At 30.3% G+C, this 22992-nt stretch overlaps 1 non-coding gene across 1 annotated transcript; it reads right to left on the reverse strand.

The window, feature by feature from the left end:
* Positions 1-20586: 20586 nt before the first annotated feature.
* On the reverse strand, positions 20587-20702 carry LOC122272189 (U5 spliceosomal RNA). The gene has a single exon (XR_006226834.1). It is a non-coding gene; the product is annotated as a U5 spliceosomal RNA (small nuclear RNA).
* Positions 20703-22992: the final 2290 nt, after the last annotated feature.

The raw sequence follows: 22992 nt of genomic DNA on the forward strand, positions 1-22992 counted from the left end.
GCCTAAATATAAAATTTGAGCAAAATCGGTCGAATAGTTCCTGAAAAATAGAATTTCAAAAATATAAGATATTTAAAATTTGATTTCTTAGGAACAATTCGACCGATTTTGCTCAAATTTTGTATTATTCTTTAAAATTATGCAAAAAATGTATACCCTGCAATTCAATTTTTTTACTCATTATTAAGTAAAATAATAAAAAATTATGAATATGTACTAATATTTATTTTTTGTAAGGAATTTTCTTTGAAACAAACGAGTTTTATAATTATTTGCAAAACTTTTTCAATGCCCTTAAAACGTTGCCGAGATATAGCACAAAACGCAAATAATTAAATTAAAATTAAGGGGATTTCGTAACTTAATCGATTACGTAACTTTAATGATTTCATAACTTTAATGATTTCGTAACTTAAAATATCGTCTGCACTTACTGATTTTTGAGATCACCCCCTTGAACCATTAAGATTGAGTCCAAGAACATGAAGATCCAATTATAAGATCAAAAGTTATTATCGTTGTTCCGTATTTTTTTTACGCACTGTGCAATTATTTGTACTTTCTGAAATAAGTCAAAATAGTAGTTCATTTCTCATCCATAAAATATAAGGTTTTTATTGCTTTAATGACCAATTCAGACATATTTTAAAAACTATTTTTAGATGAGCTTTCCGTCGTGAGTTCGTATTCCAAGAAGAAAAAAAATATGATTTGTAACAATCTCACACAAAATGCTTAATAAACATACTTTTCTTACATTTTTCATTATTTTTAATTAATTTAGGTCAAAATAAATTTAAAATATTATATTCAGCACTTTAATAATTTATGATTATGAAACACTATCTTTTTCTGTGTTAAAGGTAAAATCTTCGTAACACAACTCGTTCCCAATCAATAATTTTTTTAAAAAATTTACTCTTATTTGCAGTTATGTAGCTAAAAAAACAGTTATTCATGGTTCAAATGTCTTTAAATTTAAAAAATCAATTATTGGTGCATTTTTGAATATGAATGAAAAAAAAATTTTCAAACAACTTATACTTTTTTTTAATACAAATATAATTCCGATAATCTAAAAGAATTTATCAGTAACGATTAGATTATTTTTTGTAATTAAAAAATACCAAAATATATATTTTTGCTTGTAATTAGAACAACAGATAAAAAATATATAAAACCATCTGCGGTACATATAATGTAGCTTATAACCATTTATGTATAATACAAAACAAGTGACAATGGATCTGTTTTGAAAATATGTTTGAATATATATTTAGAAAAGAATTAAAAATATGTGTCGAATAACGAAAAAATTTTAGTGCTATTTAAGAAATCAGCTTTAAATGGCATAAAATGATCAGAAATATTTTGACGTAACTTCTTTTCCCACATAAATCTTCTTTTTTTTTTTAAAGATTTGGTAAGAAAAATAACATTCCATTCTCGCAGCTAAACATAGCAAATTTTTAACCCAAACGTTTAAGTGTTTTTAAACTATTATATATATATATGCAAAAACACACAAAGAACGATGAAGTTAAGTTATAAAAGCAAATTTAATGCCATGTGATTACAATAAGTGTTCAAAACAGTAGCCGGCAGCGGCTATGCACGCAGTACAACGGCGAAGAAAAGATAGGTGAACATTCTGAAACACACCAGGCATATCACGAACTTTCCCTGCAGCGGCTGAAAGCTTGGCGACAAGTAACGCAGCGCAGTAACTCGAAACAGGAATGGAGCTTTCACGTTTGCATCAAACAATTTTCCAAATGCGCCAGCACCTTTGCGTTTTGTTTTCGACCATGCATTCTGTGATAAAAATTGTTTGCTTGGGTGTGTACTATCACTTCCTAAAATTTTGCCCTTCTTATTAGAATCACCATATATGTATATATATATTGTATGTAAATATTCTACTTTACACCTAACTTACACTTTTTTAAGCATGTTCTAAGCCATCAATTAAAATGGCGTATGTAAATATAGCACCAACGAAAGCCAAAATTAAACTTCTTTTAATGGGCAGTATTTTCCAAACTGTAAGATTAATTTCTCTTTTTGCGCATTTCTGAAATCTTCTTAAAGAGTAGAATGAATTTTTACCTTCTGTCAAACATCTAGTATTTTGAGCAACTTGTGAAGATGCTTCTGATACAAATATAGCCGATACAGTTAAAACTGAAAACCGGAGTCCTCCATTAAAAACTAAAAGAGTAAGAAGGGCAAAATTTCCTGATTGTTGGTGCAGTAGGATTGATACTGTAAAGTAAGTGCCGCATGATTGAAAAATAAAAAATAGAAAAACTAAAAATGATAGACTATCATCAATTACTCCCACCAAATTGTATATGAATTCGTATTTTTTCATCATCTTTTCATAATTTAGATTTTCAGCATTGCTCTTTAGTTTTGCATTGAATATTAATATCTCATTTCGTAATTGGTGGCATACTACGGAATAAAACATTGCAAAAGTTGTAAATGGTAGTAAAAGACCAATCCTAATGTACAGATTCAGGAGAAATTCCATAATAAAGTCAACAGTAGAGCTTTGACTTAAGTATGCAATCGTGAAAATCGTTTTGGCGTTTCCTGAATTCGAATCAAAATATTGGATCAACGATGAAAAGTTTGCAAGTAAGCTAAAAACAAGCCATAAGCATAACCACAGTCTAAAAACACATCGAACTGGTAATTTTACAACACGCTGAATGATTCTTTCGAGTTTTCGAAACTTAACTATTATTGCACCTCTAAACAATAGCATTATGAATACCATAATGAAATTTCTTAAGGTTTCATGACTATTTCTTGAGCTATCATTTAATGCCAGGGTATTTATAATGAGAAATATACACCCAAAAACATTGATTACAAAGCTAATTATCATTCTGAAAATGTTTCGTTGCTTTTGAAAATCAGACAAAAATGACACCGCACTAAGCCAAAACAGAAAGCTTATAAATTTATATAAACCAGCAGAAGGACCTCCAAAAATATATTGAAGTTTAGCTTTCATATTCTTGCTTTTAGTTCGGACATTTAATGGAGTACCTAAGTGAATTTGAAGTGCGTTTATATGCTCTCATATTCTTGCATATTTTGAAATGCTTTAATATTCTTATTCTTCGGCTCTAGCATTTAATGAAGTAACTAAGTGGATTTGAAGTGCGTTCATATTCTTTGATATTTCAAAATGCTTTAATACTCTTCAGCTCCAGCATTTCATTAAGTAACTAAGTGGATTTGAGGGGCGTTCATATTATTTCATGTTTTAAAATGCTTTAATATTCTTTAGCTCGAGCATTTAATGGAGTGACTAAATGAATTTGAAGTGCGTTTATATGCTTTCATATTTTGAAATGCTTTAATATTCTTATTCTTCAGCTCGAGCATTTAATGGGTAACTAAGTGAATTTGAAGGGCGTTCATATACTTTCATTTTTATAATTTGTTTTAATAGTCTTAGCCNTTGATATTTTAAAATGCTTTAATACTCTTCAGCTCCAGCATTTCATTGAGTAACTAAGTGGATTTGAAGAGCGTTCATATTATTTCATGTTTTAAAATGCTTTAATATTCTTCAGCTCGAGCATTTCATTGAGTAACTAAGTGGATTTGAAGTGCGTTCATGTTCTTTTATGTTTTAAAATTCTTTAATACTCTTCAGCTCCAGCATTTCATTGAGTAACTAAGTGAATTTAAAGAGCGTTCATATTTTTTTTATGTTTTGAAATGCTTTAATATTCTTCAGCTCGAGCATTTAATGGAGTAACTAAATGAATTTGAAGTGCGTTTATATGCTTTCATATTCTTGCACATTTTGAAATGCTTTAATATTCTTATTCTTCAGCTCGAGCATTTAATGGGTAACTAAGTGAATTTGAAGGGCGTTCATATACTTTCATTTTTATAATTTGTTTTAATAGTCTTAGCCTTTGGCTCGAGTATTTAATGGAGAAACTAAGTGAATTTAAAGTGCGTTCATAGTCTTTCATATTTTGAAATGCTTTAATATTCTTATTCTTTATCTCGAGCATTTAGTGGAGTAACTACGTGTATAAATTCGAAATGCGTTCTTTACTATTCAATATAATTTTCCCTTAAAATTCAAATAAAGGAGATATAACCAGACACATTTTAAAATTAACTTGAATCAATAACTTTTAATCTAATGCATAATTGATTACTTTTAGTACACGTCAATCCTTTAATAGCTATATTATCTAAAAATAACAACTGTCGTTTCTTTAACGTATCAATAAAATACCATAATCTAAGTTATGCTTTCTTAATCATTAAAGCGATTAAGGATTGACTAGTTAAAAGGGCTTAATGTAACTTTTAATGATAATCTATAAAATGTGAATAGAACGAGCGATATATTTTCATAGCAATCGCAGAATCCTGTTTCAATGCCAACTCGGCAGTTCAATAAACAATTATTTCGAGGAATAAAGAAATTAACATGATTTTTTCTCCTTTTATGGAACAAAGCTAATCGCTTACGATGTTTTTATTAAAAATGTGCATACTAAAGATAAGACAGACTTGGATTCAAAGAAATATAAGAAGCTAAATAAAAAAAAATTATGCTTCAAAAAGTTAGTTTTTATTCTATAAGAACATTCTTGAAGCAGAATATAATATTTAATTACATTTAAGATACACCAGTTCGAAAGTGGTTTTATGTCTGGAGAAGGAAGCCATTAAGATGGGATTAAGAATCAATGAAAATAAAACTAAATATATGCATACCTGCCAACTTTTAATCTCTTCCATTATGATTCTTCCCAGTGGTAGTAACATGGAATTAAAATTTCGATTGTAAGCAGAAAAATACGTTGTATTTGAAGAAACATCAGCTGACAATCATATTATCAACGAATATTAATATATATGCTTAATTTTTGAAAGAATAGTGGTGATCAAAATCATTTAAAAATAAAGTTTATAAATGAAAATACAGTATATTTTTACTACCACTTTAAATATAAAAGTAAAATTTTACGCCAAATGCGTAAAAGTTGGCAGGTATGTATATGCCTTGCACAAAAGCTGACTATGAAGAAACACAGTTTGAAATTGGAGCATACAAATTCGAAGCCGTTGATAGCTTCACCTATTTGGGATCTAAGATTAACAACAAGAACGACACTGCACAAGAAATACACACGAGAATCACGATGGCCAATAAGTGTTTTTATGGTCTAAGAAAATATCTTAAGTCAAGCCTAATAAAAAGAAAAACAAAAGTTTTACTCTATAAATGTCTTATACGATCAGTGCTTATACGATCAGAGTTGGCCAAAAATGTAATCGATTACATTTTTTGATTACAGTAATCAATTACTTGTAATCGTGATTACAAAGTTTGATTACAGCTGTAATCATGATTACATAGACGATAANTTAAAATTAAATTAGAACTTCAATTTTAAGCAAACAAATACGTTGTATTTGAGAAAACGTAACTTGACAATCATGATAGTAACGCATATTAATATAGGTGCTTCATTTTTGTAAGAATAGTGGTGATCAAAATCATCTAAAAATTAAGTTTATAAAAGGAAAAATAGTATATACTTACTACCACTTTAAATATAAAAATAAAATCTTCCGGAAAATCCGGAAGAGTTGGCAGGTATGCATACCTGCCAACTCTTACGCATTTAGCGTAAAACTTTATTTTTATATTTAAAGTGGTAGAAAATCTATACTATTTTTCTCTTTTATAAACTTAATTTTTGCATGATTTTAATCACCACTATTCTTAAGAAAATTAAGCATATATATTAATATCTGTTACTATCATGATTGTCAGCTTAAGCTTTTTCAAATAGAACGTATTTTTTTGCCTAAAATTGAAATTATAATTCCATTTTTATACCACTGGGAAAAACCATAATGGAAGGGATTAAAAGTTGGCAGGTATGGGTATGGCTGATGGCATTAAATTTATCAAAATTCAAAGGATTAAATGGGCAGGCCACATTATAGCAGGACAACCAAAAAAGTTTTCAGTGCCAGGCCAACAGGTACAAGAAAAGAGGACAACCAAACCTAAGATTTTTATACTGCCTTGAAAAGGACCTACAAGTTTTAAAGATAATAAACTGGAGAACCTTGGCTAAGGGAAGAATGCCTTGGCATGGGCTTGTTGAGAAGGCCAAAGCCCATCCTGGCAGTCGTGCCAATGAGAAGAAGAGAAGTTCGAAAGTGGAAAAATCGCAGTTAGCAATTTAACCTCGAATTGAATATTGACTTTCAACTTGTCATTAGTTTAAAAACACTGGAAACATTTTTTCCCCTGCTGCATGAGATTTTTGTATGGATCTTGAATATTTTTGCGTCACTGATTTCAAATTCAAAATCTGTTACTCTTTACAAGCTACAGTTTATATGCAATTTAATAATACATTCCTAACCTGGATTTTTTTTTAATTCTGTAGAGTGAATACCTTCTCATCTACGTAGGGAGTGGTATGAAGAAGGCAGTAATACATTTCAGTTTATGATATTATTCGCTAAGGTCATATTTTTTTTATAAGCGTTATTTGCAAAGGAGCAGACGATCTGTATTGTATATACATACAGATATATTGGCATATACATACAGATCTGTATGTATATACCAATATATTCTGTATGCACATACCAATTATAATTTTGTATAGCCGATCGGCCTGTGTAGGGGTCAGGGAACTGGCCTTGCATCAGAAAGGTTCTGGGTTCGAATCCCGGGCAAGACATGGATGTTCTTTCATTCTCTGTACTATCTGTCCTTACTGTGGGAGCAACGATGGCCCACCTAGTATGGTGCCCCTGAAAGAGTGGTCAACAAATCTGTCTTTCAGATGCCTGTATGACCTAGGCCATTCTCCAGGTAGACATTGGAAGAAGAGAAAAAATATGATTTTGTGCATTCAGTGCATGCGTTCAAATAATGTAATAGAAGGCTAGCTTCGATAGATGTAACGTAATATATTATTCAGCATATAATATTATTCAGCAAAGTTGTATAATCTTGTAAATTAAGGATAATTAAATCAGCAATAAATCTAAAAACAAATTTCGTATTTGCCATATAACGAGTGTCATTTTCGGTATCATGGGTACAATGTTAACTTACATTCTACTGATCGATAACCTCCGCTTCGTAGTTAAAGTTATTCATAAGATGAAATTTCATTTTTAGCATCGTAAGTATACTATTTACCTATGATCAACTCATTGATTAACCATACACTTGAAGTATGTAAAAAATTAAGAACAAAATGATTTTTCTTCTGCAAATTGATTGATTCTTATAATATTTTCTTATCCAAAATGATTGATTTTCTTATATCACTCAAACAGATAATAAATCGACAAGCAGGGGTGCCATCCTCTCCGCAGAGGATCAAAATTGTGATGGTATGACTTCGGATCATTCTTAGGGATGTTTCCCAGACAGTCGCCAATAAACCATTGTGCAGCTCTAGTGCGACGTAAACGAACTAGAACAATCTAAATCGACACAAACTGTTTCACGGTATTTCCAAAACGTAAAAACACTGGAAATTAAACAATATTTACGAAAAAAGAAATTCAAAGGCTAATGAGCATTATTAAAAGTTTAGCTTAGAAAGTAAATGGACAGAAAATAGAAACATTAATATGACAAAAAAAACATACTTTACGTAGGGAATATAATCATTCCTGACTTTTATTTTACTTCATCTCCCTTTGCTAGCTACAAGGTTTTCAACAAATTGTTAAGGCAGTTCTGCTAATTTTTAAAAAGTATGGTCAATCTCAGCTCTGAAATCATTGCTGGCTGCTGTTAAAATGCTGCCAAATATTTCCCTAAATTGTCCCTGACGTGTTCGATTAGAATTAAATCTGGGTACCTGGCAAGCTAATTGATGTGTTGAATATCTGAACTTTTAACTGTGTGATAACTTCAATGATGTAGCTTTGCCGTTTATGAATAGGAACTAAGATAGTATCTCTGATACGCTTTGTCTAAGAACGCACACGCAAAAAGACATTCTTGATGCAACTGTGTGCTCCAGTAACCCCTTGAAAGATGCCCAGTGCGGGTACAGAGCATGTAGCTACAACAGTAATGTGTAACTTTCAACGCTGCTAACGAATTTAAGCTCTCCAAGCGTATGCGCGCTAAATCTGCTTTCATTTGTAAAGAATACTCGGTCCCATTATTCATTTCACCTGTCGATAACCCAAAGATGGTAACCCCCTGATGGTTCACCTCGGCAACACAAAGAATGCAGTCTCTGTTGAGCAAGTGTTAATTAAACACACCGCACTTATTTTAACACTTTCGAACAGCACCGGACATAAATGTTCCACGAGACGTTCCAAGTAGAATGTTGGTCTAAACTAAATCGATTTCATTTCAGCATTAGACTTGCACAATATAATCTTATGAACTTCCCTCCTTTTATTTGGATGGTTATGGTTGGCAGCATTTGTTAAACTGTCATGGCGGCGTAGCTTTGAAAAAATCGCAAGTTTGTGAAAATTGATGCATTATAATAACTGTAACAGAGCTAAGAAAAACTGAAGATCATAATATAATTAATATTTATATCTTTGCACGTAGCTTTGTTTTGAATCCTAATCAACATGATTTTGAAAGTCTCTGACATGAAAACAATAAAAACAACCTTATTTTAACGACAGGGGATGTATATATCCTAGTAGTCTTTTTTTTCTTGGTTTATTAGTTACTCAAAAAGACTAATGGGACATCAATGACCAAGGTTTTAAAAACTGCTTCAGATTTTAAAAAACAACTTATTTGTAATATTATCAATGTGTAAAACAATGTGCTACCAAAATGAAAAATAAAAACTTTCTCCATAAAAAAAATTGGAAATTAGTCTTGGAAGGGTTAATGTAAATATTGCACGGCTTCCTGGCGGAAGGAAACGTGATATTGGTCGTCTTGTAGCGTCTGTGCATGTGTCATGCAAATATCATCGCTGTCTATCACACTGCCGACTGTAGTAGGGGAGAGTGGGGTCAATTGTAACGGGGTACAATTGTAACAGAGCAAATTTTGGAGTGTCGGGTTCTAGATTTGGTTCCAAGATGGTGCACAAGGTGTATTTAATAAATCTACATGTACACCCCTGCTGGCAACCATTTTTATGTAGTTAAGCTTTTGATTATAAAATGACGATCTTAGATGAGATAGATAAATTTTTCTACAACAATGGATAAATAGTCATTATTTAAATCAAAAAGTGTGCCCTCAAATTTTGACCTATTAGTTGCATTTCAGTGGGTTGCAAATTGACCAAACATAGTACTTCTTCCTGCAAATTTAACAGTTTATAATTTTCGAACTAATTATACAATGTTAGTTTTTTTTAAAATTTCATTGTACTTCCCGTGCATTTTTCTACTCACCTTTATAGCTTCAAATGACGCCAAATTCTTTGACACCAAAAAAAAAAGTAGTGGCATCGGCAAGTCAAGCAATTATTTTAATAAAAAGAGATTCAATTCTTGACCCTGGCAGCCACAATTTGGAAAATGAGATTACGACATTTTAAGAAGGTATTCGATTGGAATTTCAAGTCCCTTTATGTTAATTTCCTTTTTTATGTATATCGCCTTCTAAAAAAAGTACAAACTAANATATCACAACTATGATAATATGTATAATTAACTATGTTTTAGTTGAATTTATGAACTGTTACAATTGACCCTGTAAGTGGGGACAATTGTAACAAGTGCATGACTGTCGAAAATTTTTAATAACTAATATAATAACATTTCAAATAAGGTATTTTTTTCTAGTAGAGGATAGTCTACTTTACTCGTCTGTCAATTAATACTAATAATATATTGGATTTCTTGTTAGTTAAAAATAGTTAAGTAAAAAATTTTACAATTACCCCACTCTCCCCTACTCATTCCTGCCAAGCTTTGCTCTTTCCAGCAAGGATTTTCTGAGGTGGTTTGAAAATGTAATAAAAATCAATTACAGACGAATAAAGTTTTATCTTTGGTAACTGTTTTATGGCAACGAAGATAAATTTTAATAAATTGAAGCAAATTTTTAGCAAATTAGGTGAAAAAAGAAAAGGCTTGATAATTTACAAACAGTTATTGCATTTGATTCCTTATATCATCTTCTTCTATAGTTCTATAGCCCTTTGTGGAGCCTTGATTGTTCCGCAATTCTATTCCATACAGCCCTCTGTTTTGACTTCTCCCATCATCTACGGATCTCCATTATTTCCAAGTCGTCAGTTACGTCGTTCTTCTGCTTTTCCTTAGGCAGTTTCTGTGGGCCTGATTCCCATTCGTGTCCAGTTGATGATGTTTTTCAAGCCGTAATTATTGTCTCTCCTCTCTTTGTGTCCAAGCCATAAGAGGCGCTGGAATTTGATAAAGCGAACAATATTTTTTTCCTTTTATGATTTTCTCAATTTCTAGGTTCGACCTAATTTTTCATCGGCTTCTATCATTAATAGGTCCTTTTACTCTCCTCAGAGTCATTCGTTCAAAAATCATCAAGTCATTTTCGTCTTTTTTGCTCATTGTCCAGGTTTTACTTAAATACGTCACAAATGGTCTAATGATAGTTTTATATAGTCGCATTTTTAAAGATTTTAAGTAATTTATTTTTCAAAAGATAACAGTATAAAAAGTATGACCGGTTTTCTTTAAGAGTATTTGCATGCATTTCTTCTGAGTTACTTCCTGAACGAAGATGGAGCCAAGGTAGGGGAATACAATTAGTTAACACATTAGGTTAAAAAAAAAACTCCTTAATCATTTATAAATCGTTACTGCATCAGATTCCTTCTATTACTACATTCTGTTATTCTATTATACTTACTCATTATTTATATTCTATTATTACAGAGTTCGTACAATCCTTAAAATAATTAAAATGTGGTTTAATATTCTAATTAAAAAAAATACAAATTTATTCCTTTTTGTAAGCTTTCAGTTTGAAGTTTAGAATTCTATGTTCGTGACTAGAAATATTTATTTGGAAATATTAAGTACGGAGGATAATATAAACTTATTACATTACGTTTTATTTTCTCAATTTTGATACCACTTTAAAAAACTTTAATGACTGAACGAATTCTGGTTTTATGTCTGCAAAATTTGCAATCATTTATTTTCTTCATCTATTACATGTCTTTTTTTTTTTCAATGTATTGATTTTATGTTACACAATGCAGACGAAGTTTATTGAATAAAGAAGTCTATTATATAGTCTATTGAAAAATAAGTAAAATATCGCTTAAAAATGGATTTTTACATGTTTACCAATCATCTCACGATAGTCATATTTTATTGTTTTTTTCACACCAAAGTCTTCTCAAATTTTATCATTATTAGCTTGGAATTGATTTTTACGTCGCGTCAAGGTAACAATTAAAAATAAATTTTAAGAAAAATACAAAATAGATTTAAGTAAAATAATTATCTAATGAACTAGAAGTAAGTTTAGTACGTTTCTAAATGTTTTTCAAAGAACAGAAAAGTTAGGTTGCAGTTACTGTTCCCATTTGCATTTATAGTGATAAGTGAAATCTGATAAATAGTCTAAAAGATCGTACAATCGGATATTTTTTAAAGGATTTTCTTCTGCAGTTTTAATTTTTATTTTATAATTTAGTTTTTATTGATAACAGAAAAAATTTCAATTTTTTTCCTCATCATTTTTAAGACATTCAAAAGTTCCAAAAGTGAATATTAGAAGTTGCATGGTTATTCGAAACATGTTTTCCACAAAAATAAAAATTTATGACACGAAGCAAGCTAAGATGGCTAAATTCTTGAATAAATCATTTCTTATTTTATATTATCTTTGTTTAATATTTCCCGAAGGTATAACGCAAAAAAATAAAATAGGAAGAAATCTGTACAAGATACTACTTGCAGTAATTAGTATTTTCCCAATAATATATGGATCCAGTTGTAATGTTTCATTTATGGTTAATATGTCAATGATACATGTAGGGTCGGTTACAACATTAACTGCGCTGATTGTGTTTCGCACTGTAATGGTCATAAAATGTTCTCAGCTGATAAAGATATTGGAAAGGTTACGAAAAATAAACGGAGATATAGGCTTCAAATTTGTGGCATCAGTGGTTGCGTGGTTTTTCATCATCTTTGTAATAAATGCAACCATTTTTATCTCAAACTTAAAACTTGCAACGAAAATAGACTTTCAAAAAACGATAATGTTCCAAGTTGAATTCGATGATGACACATCTTATTGGATGGGAGTTTTATTTACCTACATTTATTTTGTTTGTTTCTTTGCTGCCCTTAACATTTTTAACATCAATTACTCTGTAATATGCCATCAACTTAAAGGAATTTTGCGTAAATTTAACCAATGCATTGTAAATAGAGTACATATGGATATTGAAGAAACGACTAGAAAATACTCTGAAATTGTGGTATTGGTTGAAGATATAGACAATGAGCTGTCCTTTTTATTGTTTTCTTCGATAGTTGTAAATGCCTCAGTTGTTTACTTCGCAATTTTAACAGTTCTTCATCCTTCAAAATTTAATTTCTCTGGACAACCTCTAATGATGATTCTCAGGTTTTTCCTAGATCTGGCAACCTTCATCTTCACAACATTTTCTGCTTCGCTAGTATCGGAAGAGGCCTCTAATATCCATTCATCTATTTGCAAAATACACAGCTTAAACTTTATTTCTGAGGCTGAAAAGAGACAACTTTCCTCGTCATTTAAAGAAAGAATAAATCTCACAGTGTGGAAAATAATACCCATAAGCAGAAGTTTCATTTTCGGCATGATCGGATCTATATTTACTTATGCTCTTCTCTTTGAAAACCTAAAATTATATCAATAACTAAAAGATGAAGCCTTGTATTGTAAATGGATTAGCTTGCTCCAAAATCAGACTGCAGAATCAGACCGCTAATCAGACTACAGATGACAGTCAAAACCGAGCCGACAGCAGAGAGACAACCACCCCTTTTTCTGTCCAATAAGAGGCCCTCTGGTAGGAAGGTAAACTAAATTAAATTTATGCGTACCCTCGTCCCAATTAGTGGCCTTGCTGTGCGAACCACTTTTATTTAATTAAAGTGGATCCACTACAGTGTCCAATATTTCAAGACGAATGGGAAAAGTGCCCATCTGAGGCCTCACATTCCCAGTTCGAGTCCCGCAGTGGAGGGATAACATGGTTCCCAGTAGAACACCGAAGTCCCATTTTTGACATACTGTGACCCTGTTGAGACATAAATAAGTCACAGTTTCGTGTCACCGTGATCATGTTAATACGTGATGTCTGTACGACAAATAAATGTCTCACTTTAGTCTCATGTTGACATCTAGGTTACATCAAAATGTGACGTCCCCAAAGGCTGGCATAATTACCTCTTAAGACCCACGCATCGACGTCGCAGAAGTCACATGTGATTTCACAATCACAAATGAGTCTCCGCGACTGTCGCATTTTTGTGTCAAAATGGTCGTGGTGTTATCTAGGAAAAAATAGTTATGCAATAAAAAGTCAAACATTTTCTGAATGATATTCTGAAAATTATGTCATCTTCATTGCACTATTATATACCAACTTTTTCTATATATAAAAATATTTTTTATCAGAAAGGACTTTCCATTCGAAAAATTTGATTCATTAAAGAACATTAGGACGGTAAGAACAGAGACGCAATCTCAAAATCAAACGCCTTTAAAAATTTACTTAAAATGTGTTTTTGCTCAGTTATCTTTAGAATTATATTTTAAATTTTGTGCAATTTAACAGTAAGTGAAAATCAACATTTCTGAAAAATTTTAATTTCTTAAATAAATAAAACTAGTTTAGCGTAATTTTTGTTTACAAAACTAATAAAATACATATTTGTAGATAAAATGTATTTAAAGTGATCCTTCAAGCACTTTTTATGAAATGTTTGTTAGTTTTTAAATCGAGAAATTTTTTCCGACATTTCAGACATTTTTAACCTGAAATGTTAAGAAAGAATATTTTATTCTCCTCACAATGGAATACACGTTGACATTGAAATCAAAATAAGTATTTAAAAACGAAAGAACCTTTTAACAATGAAAAACTTCAACTGAAAAAAACAACTCTGTTTAATAAAACCACTATTTGCTAGCTCTAAATACAAAATAAGCAGAACTCACCCCTTTCATATGCCACAACTTCTTTCTTGCTTCACCATCAAATGCAATTTTTTTTTTCAAAATAAAATTGAACTTGAAAAGATGAGTAATCACTTATAGCGTACGAAATCCCCATAACGAAAGCACAAAACTTCTTTAAGTCACAGCACTCATCAAAATTGATCATTTTGTTTCAAAGTATTCCATCGCCACTTCAATTTTCCATTAAACAATCTTAAAGCCACCATTTTTAAATCTTGGACATAGTTCAAAAAGTGGTTTGTCCTTTTTCACCAATTATGATACACGACGACTAAATAATTAAAACTTTATCCACAATTAACAATAATCTAACAACACTTATTGGAAGAAAGTAGTGTAGTGCAAAAGCATTTAACGCTTACAACGCATTCGACAAAAGTTAAAGAATTTTAATCTTCTAAAAATTTTTTACATATGACTAGTTCCATGAGAAGAACACGAAATGCAACAATGAGTCGTTGCCATGCGAATATAAAAAGAAAATAAAGAGCAAAATCGTTTGGTTTTAAATCGTCTGCTTTTTGCTATGTTTCTTCTTTTCATGATTTTCCTCTGTTGTATTGACTATCTTTTTATTCACATTTTTATAAGCTGTAAAATCAAATTTAAAATTTATGCAAATTAGAATGAGTCGTTGCCATGCGAATATAAAAAGAAAAGAAAATGAAGAGCAAAATCGTTTGGTTTTAAATCGTCTGCTTTTTGCTATGTTTCTTCTTTTCGTGATTTTCCTCTGTTGTATTGACTATCTTTTTATTCACATTTTTATAAGCTGTAAAATCAAATTTAAAATTTATGCAAATTATTATATGCACTTCAAACTACATATTATTTATCAAATCTAAAAGTGTCTGAATTCAAAGTATACTTAAATGCAAAATGCTTCTTATCTTAAAAATGTGTCTACATTTCGTCGTGAAAAAATTGTGGTGCAAACATAATATTATAATATTAGTCTAATAATAATATTAGTCTAATAATAATATTAGTCTAAATGTACTCAAAATAGAATAAAACATTGTATTCAAAATTAAAAGAGTGCATAACATTTACAAAAATACTTAATTTATGGAATTGTTCTCTCGAATATTGCGTAATATTTGCTTCTCTACAATAATATTTTTGAATTAAATAAATCTTATCAAAATTGTTTGTGGCTTTAAAATTTGGGTAAAATTAAAAGTTTTATTTAAATTAGTAAATTTTTTGTAATAAGATTACTTTTTTTATATAAAAAAAGGATTCGTCGATTACTTATGACCGATTTGATTATTAAAAAAATTTCTAAATTTCTTTAATAATTAAATGCAAAAAAAAAAGATTCCGTTTTTTAATTATTTAAATCACACACACACACTCAAACACACACACACACACACATATATATATATATATATATATATATATGTGTGTGTGTGTGTGTGTTTGAGTGTGTGTGTGTGATTTAAATAATTAAAAAACGGAATCTTTTTTTTTTGCATTTAATTATTAAAGAAATTTAGAAATTTTTTTAATAATCAAATCGGTCATAAGTAATCGACGAATCCTTTTTTTATATAAAAAAAGTAATCTTATTACAAAAAATTTACTAATTTAAATAAAACTTTTAATTTTACCCAAATTTTAAAGCCACAAACAATTTTGATAAGATTTATTTAATTCAAAAATATTATTGTAGAGAAGCAAATATTACGCAATATTCGAGAGAACAATTCCATAAATTAAGTATTTTTGTAAATGTTATGCACTCTTTTAATTTTGAATACAATGTTTTATTCTATTTTGAGTACATTTAGACTAATATTATTATTAGACTAATATTATTATTAGACTAATATTANATAGATAGATAGATAGATAGATAGATAGATAGATAGATAGATATAATAGAGGTAGTTTTAAATTGAGATATTCAAATTTTGATAGAACAATTATAGCCAAATTATAGCATCTAATTACAATTGTTCAAATTTGTTTAAATTCAAAAATCCAGAATGGTCCAGTTGATAATAAAGTTCTACACTCCCAAAGATGCAAAAGTTCTGGTTCGTATCCCAGTGTTAACAGTTTATTTTTTTATTCTTCCCGCATCGCACTGATCACATGGTTAGCAAAGAAATATCTCTACTGGAAGATGGATTATGGGATCGAGATGAGTTGCTATCTGTCTAGCTATAAGGGGTGCAGGTAGTTTTCCATTATTTGTAACGCAAAATTGAACAAGTATTATTTATTGAGTCCTTTACAAAGGCGATTTTCTTTATTGCTTGATACAGCAGTGCTCTTGTCTTCTTGGTTCGGTCCGAAATGACAAAGGAAGTAGAGCATTGATGCAGATACAAATTCAGTATGAAAAGGCTTTCCAGCAAGCGAAATAAAATAAAATGCCACTTTTGAGGTAATCATAGTGGTGCCTTCAATCTTTTAATCAGCCATGCTTCAAATAAAAATTCAGATCACATTAATTTTATAGTTGTTAATATTATTTATTAATAATTAGTTATATAACATATATTTATCTTTAAATTTAGAAGAATTTCTAATTCTGACATCCTAAAACGCTATTGATTCAAGAAAAAATAAATTTCATTTAATTTTTATTATTAATATTTTATACTTTTTTCCACTTTTACCACAGTAATTGCAAATCGAACTTTATACTACTTTTGCATTATTCCAATCTAGATCATTTTAAATAATAAGAAAATAGATCAAGTAGATCTTGATACATAAAAATTTAAATATAGGATCTTTTTTGCTCAGTAACGTGAATTAAACATAATACTCAGAAACAGCATCTAAACTTTCGGTAGTTCTCCTGACAAATATATGAGGATCATATTTTCGAGACTGTGGCTATTCCCCAAACTGTAAGAATCAAAAAAAAAAAAAAATAAGAAAAAAAAAATTNAATACTCTGTAAAAAAAAAAAAAAAAAATAAGAAAAAAAAAATTCATACTTATTCAGAGAAAGTAGGTACGTTTTGTTAAAAAGTACTCTGAGTAAAAATATATTACGCATTTGATATTTTTCGGTAGAAACACGCTTCTTTTGTTACAATTTTTGGAATCGTGTAAACTTTGAAAGCAATAGAATTATTTCCGGTGAAAAATAGGTTTAAATGAATCTGTTAAAGTGTTTCTAATAAAATGACAAAGCTTTTTGTTATAAAGGACTATGTGAAAAAATATATTACATATATTACGCATTTGATATTTTTCCATAGAAACATCCTTCTTTTGTTATAATTTTTGGAATCGTGTGAACTTTAAAAGCAATAGAACTATTTCCGGTGAAAAAGAGGTTTTTATTGTATTACTTTTATTATACAATATATTTTATTATATTACTGTATTTTTATATTACTATATTTTTATTATATATTCATTATTATAGCAAGACAGTTAAAACATAAATTTATAAAAAAAAACTTGCTGCTGTCGGCATATTTTTTCCGACTTGAATCCTTTAACTACTGGCCAATTAGGATTACAATTATGTTTTACAGAGTAAATATATCGTGTTTTGTATACTCAAACCATGCTAGCGATCATCTGCATAATGCTTTTACTATTATATGAGTTCGTTGACGCAATAGTTGAAGTAACAATTTTTAAAGGCGGTCAACTATAGCCTGAGTTAAAAGTAGGCGTTACTTTCAAAGCTTACTCTGCAGTTTCCCAGGGTGGGCGATGCCGATAACCTGTGAACTTCGATTGGGACGATAGAACATTTATAGAGGACGTGTTATAACTGGCAAGAAAAATATTTTAAAATATCGAGTACACTTAGAAATTTATAGTTATATTTTGATATGTATCGGAAGTATTTATTTTTTAACTGTATGATATGTATTTTTTAACTTTGTACATGGCCATTGCATGAATGTATCAGGAACAATATCTTTTAAAATTCAATGCTGCATCTTTCCTGTCTTATTTCTACTTGTTAAATATGATACATGAATTTTAAATCATTTGAAGATGTTTTAACCACAGCCAACGCGATTATCATTTGATGAAGCCATTCTAAAACGAGATACATACTTGCAGAAACACAAACGATATACATTATAAGGAAATATGATAATAGCCATAAATGGCAGTTCCCATTTTTTTTTAAGCTCCGGAACCCCAAGCGATCAAACTACATTCGACAGAACCCTTACTGGTAAAAAGCAAAAGTGTAAATATACTACCCAAAAAAATCAATTTAGGAAGATTTAAAAATTTAATATGAAGAATGATATTTTTTCATTGTTTCATCAATAACATTCTTAAAATTAGGCTTTATAAGCTTTTAGTCCATTAGTTTTCAGAGCATGCATTAATTATTAAATTAAATAAAATGCGCTGTATTATGATTTTAGAAAAAGAACTGTTATAGAATGTGTGAATATTTATCGGAGAAAAATAATTCGTAATTCTTGAATTTGGGTCATTTTATTTCGAATTTTAAAGTATTACTGATACAATCATTCGCAAATTCATATCATTTTAGTAATAAATTCAATATATTGTCATTGAAAAAAATATATAAATATATACACTAAAATTTGCTTATTTTTTATTGGCATTTTACTTAATTAATTTCATTATAATAATCTAATCATTAAATAAATAATCAATTATTGGTTGAATACAAACTTATTTTGATTACGATTCGAATAATATGTACTGTAGTATTCTTCAGTGCTGTGAATGTCTTTATTGCTCGAGCTAATGATTTCTTCCTCTCGTTTAGGACTAGAAATGGAAAACGAGAAATAAAAAAAAGAAAATTTTTCGTTTTCTGTCCTCGACGGTAACTAACTACGAACTAAATTTGCAAATATTAGACAGATTTTACTAGTTTTTTAAAAGGTTTAGCATGGCAGAAGTACACCTCCGTAAATGATATGATCAAACTGATTGATGGAAAAAACACATGGAAAAAAAAAGTGGTGAATTATACAAGCCTAAGAATTGTTTAAATTTACTGGTTAATAAAAATCTACTAAATTGAATTTATAAAATCAAGAATCATAATTAATAAACTACCACTAGAAAATATTTATTCGCTGTCCGGAACAAGTTGGCATCTCTGTGTATATAAATAAAACTATTTTTGTGTGTTCTATATTGCAATCATTTCTTTAAACCAATTTAGTAACGATAATAATATTTAAAAAATTAAAAATTTACTCGAATTATGTGTTTCTAATAATCTTGGCTTCGCCGGTAACCGGTGACCCCCGTGGAGCTACGAACAAACTCATTGTCGGTCACCCCCATGGCGTTCAACGTGTTAATTATTCAATCGTAGCTACCATTATGACTTTCATTTCAAATCTTTCGTATTAAAAATCAAAAATATTCTTAGTATTCGCTATCAATACTAAACTAAAATTAATATATTATATGAGATTGTTAATTTTAATTTGTAATAATAAAATTTTGAATATTATTAATCAATACTTTTTGCATTTTTTTTGTAGCNAAAAAAAAAAAAAAAAATTTCGTTTTCTATTTTTTGTCCTCAAGAAAGAAACTCCGGCGCTTTGATCTTTCGATACTTAGTTCAACATAGTCTCATGGCTTGCCCGTCTGGCCTCGACGGTAAATAACTACAAACTAAATTTGCATATATTAGACAGATTTTGCTATTTTTTTAAAGGTTTAGCATGACAGAAGGCCACCTCCGTAAATGCCAACTTGCTCCGCTTTGTAAAGTAGTATTTTCTACTGGTAGCGGGATTTAATTTACTTTTGGTTTAGTATTTTTCATTTTAAGTAATTTTTTCACCACTAAATAATAAAAAATATAAGCATCATATAAAATGCAACGTTTTAGTATTAATCTACTGGTTGCTCAAGTAAAAAGTAGTAGCTATCCTTTTTTTGTCGAATTTTACTACAAAATTCGCTACTACTCTATTAAAACTATTCCAAAAAGCGGTGCAGTTGGCATCCCTGTAAATGATATGATCAACCTGATTGATTATGACACATCGAAAAATAAGTGGTGAATTTTATAAGCCTACGAATTGTTTAAAAATACTGGTTGATAAAAATCTATTAAATTGAATTTATAAAATCAAGAATCATAATTAATAAACTACCACTTGAAAATATTTATTTGCTGTCCGGAACAAGTTGGCATCTATTTTTGTGTGTTCTACATTGCATTAATTTCTTCAAACCATTTTAGTAACGATAGTAATATAGAAAAAATAAATATTTATTCGAATTATGTGTTTCTAACAAACTCAGTGGCGGTCGCCCACATGGCATTCGACGTATTAAGAAATTGTTGACTCTTCTGGTAACTCCGCCTCTTTGACTAATTGCTCCCGTAAGAGCCCTTCGTATCGTAAGCCAACCTCTCTCTTTTAGTATTAATCCCACTATGTGGGATTCCAAAAATTAGCTTAAGCTCATTAGGATGCCCCTCTCCACGGTAATCTTTAGTAAAAGGCGAAAGATTAGCACGATTGATGAAGAGAAGCCAGAGCATACCCAAGGAATGGTGTTTTAATTATATATTAAATTTTTATTTTAGTTTAAACTGGTAGTTTCATGGTAAATAAAAATTTATTATTGTTAGGCATCTAGTGATAAGTACTTGGCCTTTGAATCCGTTCATGCGCATGATGGCCATTTTAATATACTTTTTCAAAACTCATTCCATTCTCCATGAATTAAAATAGAACAAATTTTCAGCATAAAATCCAATATTGGAGTTCCGGGAAGGAAAACCACTGCTCGTAAGGGAAAAACCTGGTTAAAGAAAATATTACAAAAAGATCTAATTTAAAACTTTTTTAATTCTTTCTCCTCCTATTATTTTTTTATCCATTTGATGTTTTTTTTATTTGACAAATGTTCATCCCTATAAATGCCATAAAATCAATTGAGAAAAAAAAAATTTGGAAAGTATTTCTTTCCAACTTATTTTCTAGGCGATTATTTAAGCCTGGAATTAAATCTCAAAAACGAAATAAAATGCCTAGGGTTGGAAAAAATGCGTGAAAAAAGATAGGAAAAAAAGAAATATATTCAACGCGCGATTGAGAATTTTGAGAGCTCCTCAGAAATACAATAAAAATAACGCCTACTTCCTTGTTTTAGCTTTGAGCGGAATTGGATCAAAGACTCTTTCTATTTATTCGGGCATTGCGGCCCATGGCCACACTGAACATAATGAAGAAGAAAAAAAAGATTATAATTTCTTCTTTTTTGGAAGAAAAAAAAAGGTCAGATATTTTAAACCGCGCATTCGAGTCTTCACTTTTAAATGCACTAAATGGCCGAGATGAGATTCCATCGTATATCTGTGTGGCTTTTTAATAGCGCTTTCGACGATTATTTCCACGGATCTCCTCATAGTTTTAAAAATCTTAATATTTTTAATGTATTATACTGAGACACAATTTTCGAAACCGAGTTATTTTTTGATGCGCTTTATTGGTCCATTTCATCGGTTTCAGCGATTTTTCGATTGTGTTTTTGACAGCTATTGTTTGATACCCACGTAATTTTTAAAATCTCGATGTTATTAAGACTCACGAGTTTCAAATTGCAGTTTTGAATCACTTACGACTTCCTCATTGTAGTTGCAATTTATTTATTGCATCACACTGGAGCTGCACAATGGGTTACTGGCATTGGTCTTGAAAGCCTCCATAAGGATGATCCAAAGACCTGTCATCACAATTTCGATCCTCTGCAGAGGATGGCATCGCCGCTTCCGACGACATGCTCGTGAAGCCGAGCACTTTACGGTAGAACAGTTTAACGTAGTCTAAAACCGCATACCCTCAGGTCCCAACGCAGGCTGATCAAAGTGGTCACCCACTGACCGCAGCCAGTGATGCTCGACTTCGATGTAGATTTCACCGTAAATCATGTTGTTTTTCTATCGTTTTTTCGGAAATTATTGTTACTCATTTCCACGTCGTTTTAAAATATATATTAAGACTGTTTTTCGAAGGTTGCGTCGTAATATGAAATGGTGCTTTTTTGCGAATATGCTATTTTTTTTAGCTTTATGTTAGCAACTGTTACTCATGATTGTTAGGTCAAGTTTAGCTTATCTAAAGCCAGCGTTGTCTACGCTTATTTTGTAAATGGAGCATAACAGGGAGAAAAGACACAGTTCTGTGAAAATGAAAAGCGTTTGTGGTCTAATTTTGCAAAAACTGAGAATAAGGCAGAGGTTTTGATAATTTTCATCTAGGTCAGTGGTTACCAAACGGCGGCCCCCGGGCAGCAAAGCCTTTTTTTGTGGCCCGCGAACTAAAGTATATTAGTTGTCATTTTTGGGGGGAAAATTTTCGTAAAAAATCTAAATGGGCTTAAAATACTTTTCTTTCGTTAAAAAAAAAAAAAAAAANAAAACTAATTTCTTTGCTTCTGTGAAATTTAACATACCAACGGTGCAAAAGAAATTTTTTGAAGTTATACTTCTTATGCGACTTCCAACAAGGGAGCATTAAACGTTTAACGCTACATTTTTATTGGCCGGGAAATCACGTGGTAAGATCCAGTTTTCCCTCATTGTTTTGGTTCTCACTAGCATAAAAATAATAGAAGTCATAAAAGTTTTGTTTTTCGATAAATATTTTTTTTAGTTTGTTTTGATGCACATATAATTTATTTGGGAGCAGGAAAAAGAGTCGTTGAATAGAACTAGTGATCCTTCTACGACAGCTGATTCTTCTACAATTAACGTCGCAGGTTACGAAGTTTAACTTCTTTCGCGCGGAGGAGCTCCACGCACTTTTTTTCGTTTTCAATCCAAGAAA

This window comes from Parasteatoda tepidariorum, chromosome 9 (assembly GCF_043381705.1).
Source record: "Parasteatoda tepidariorum isolate YZ-2023 chromosome 9, CAS_Ptep_4.0, whole genome shotgun sequence".
NCBI classification, from domain to species: domain Eukaryota; kingdom Metazoa; phylum Arthropoda; class Arachnida; order Araneae; family Theridiidae; genus Parasteatoda; species Parasteatoda tepidariorum.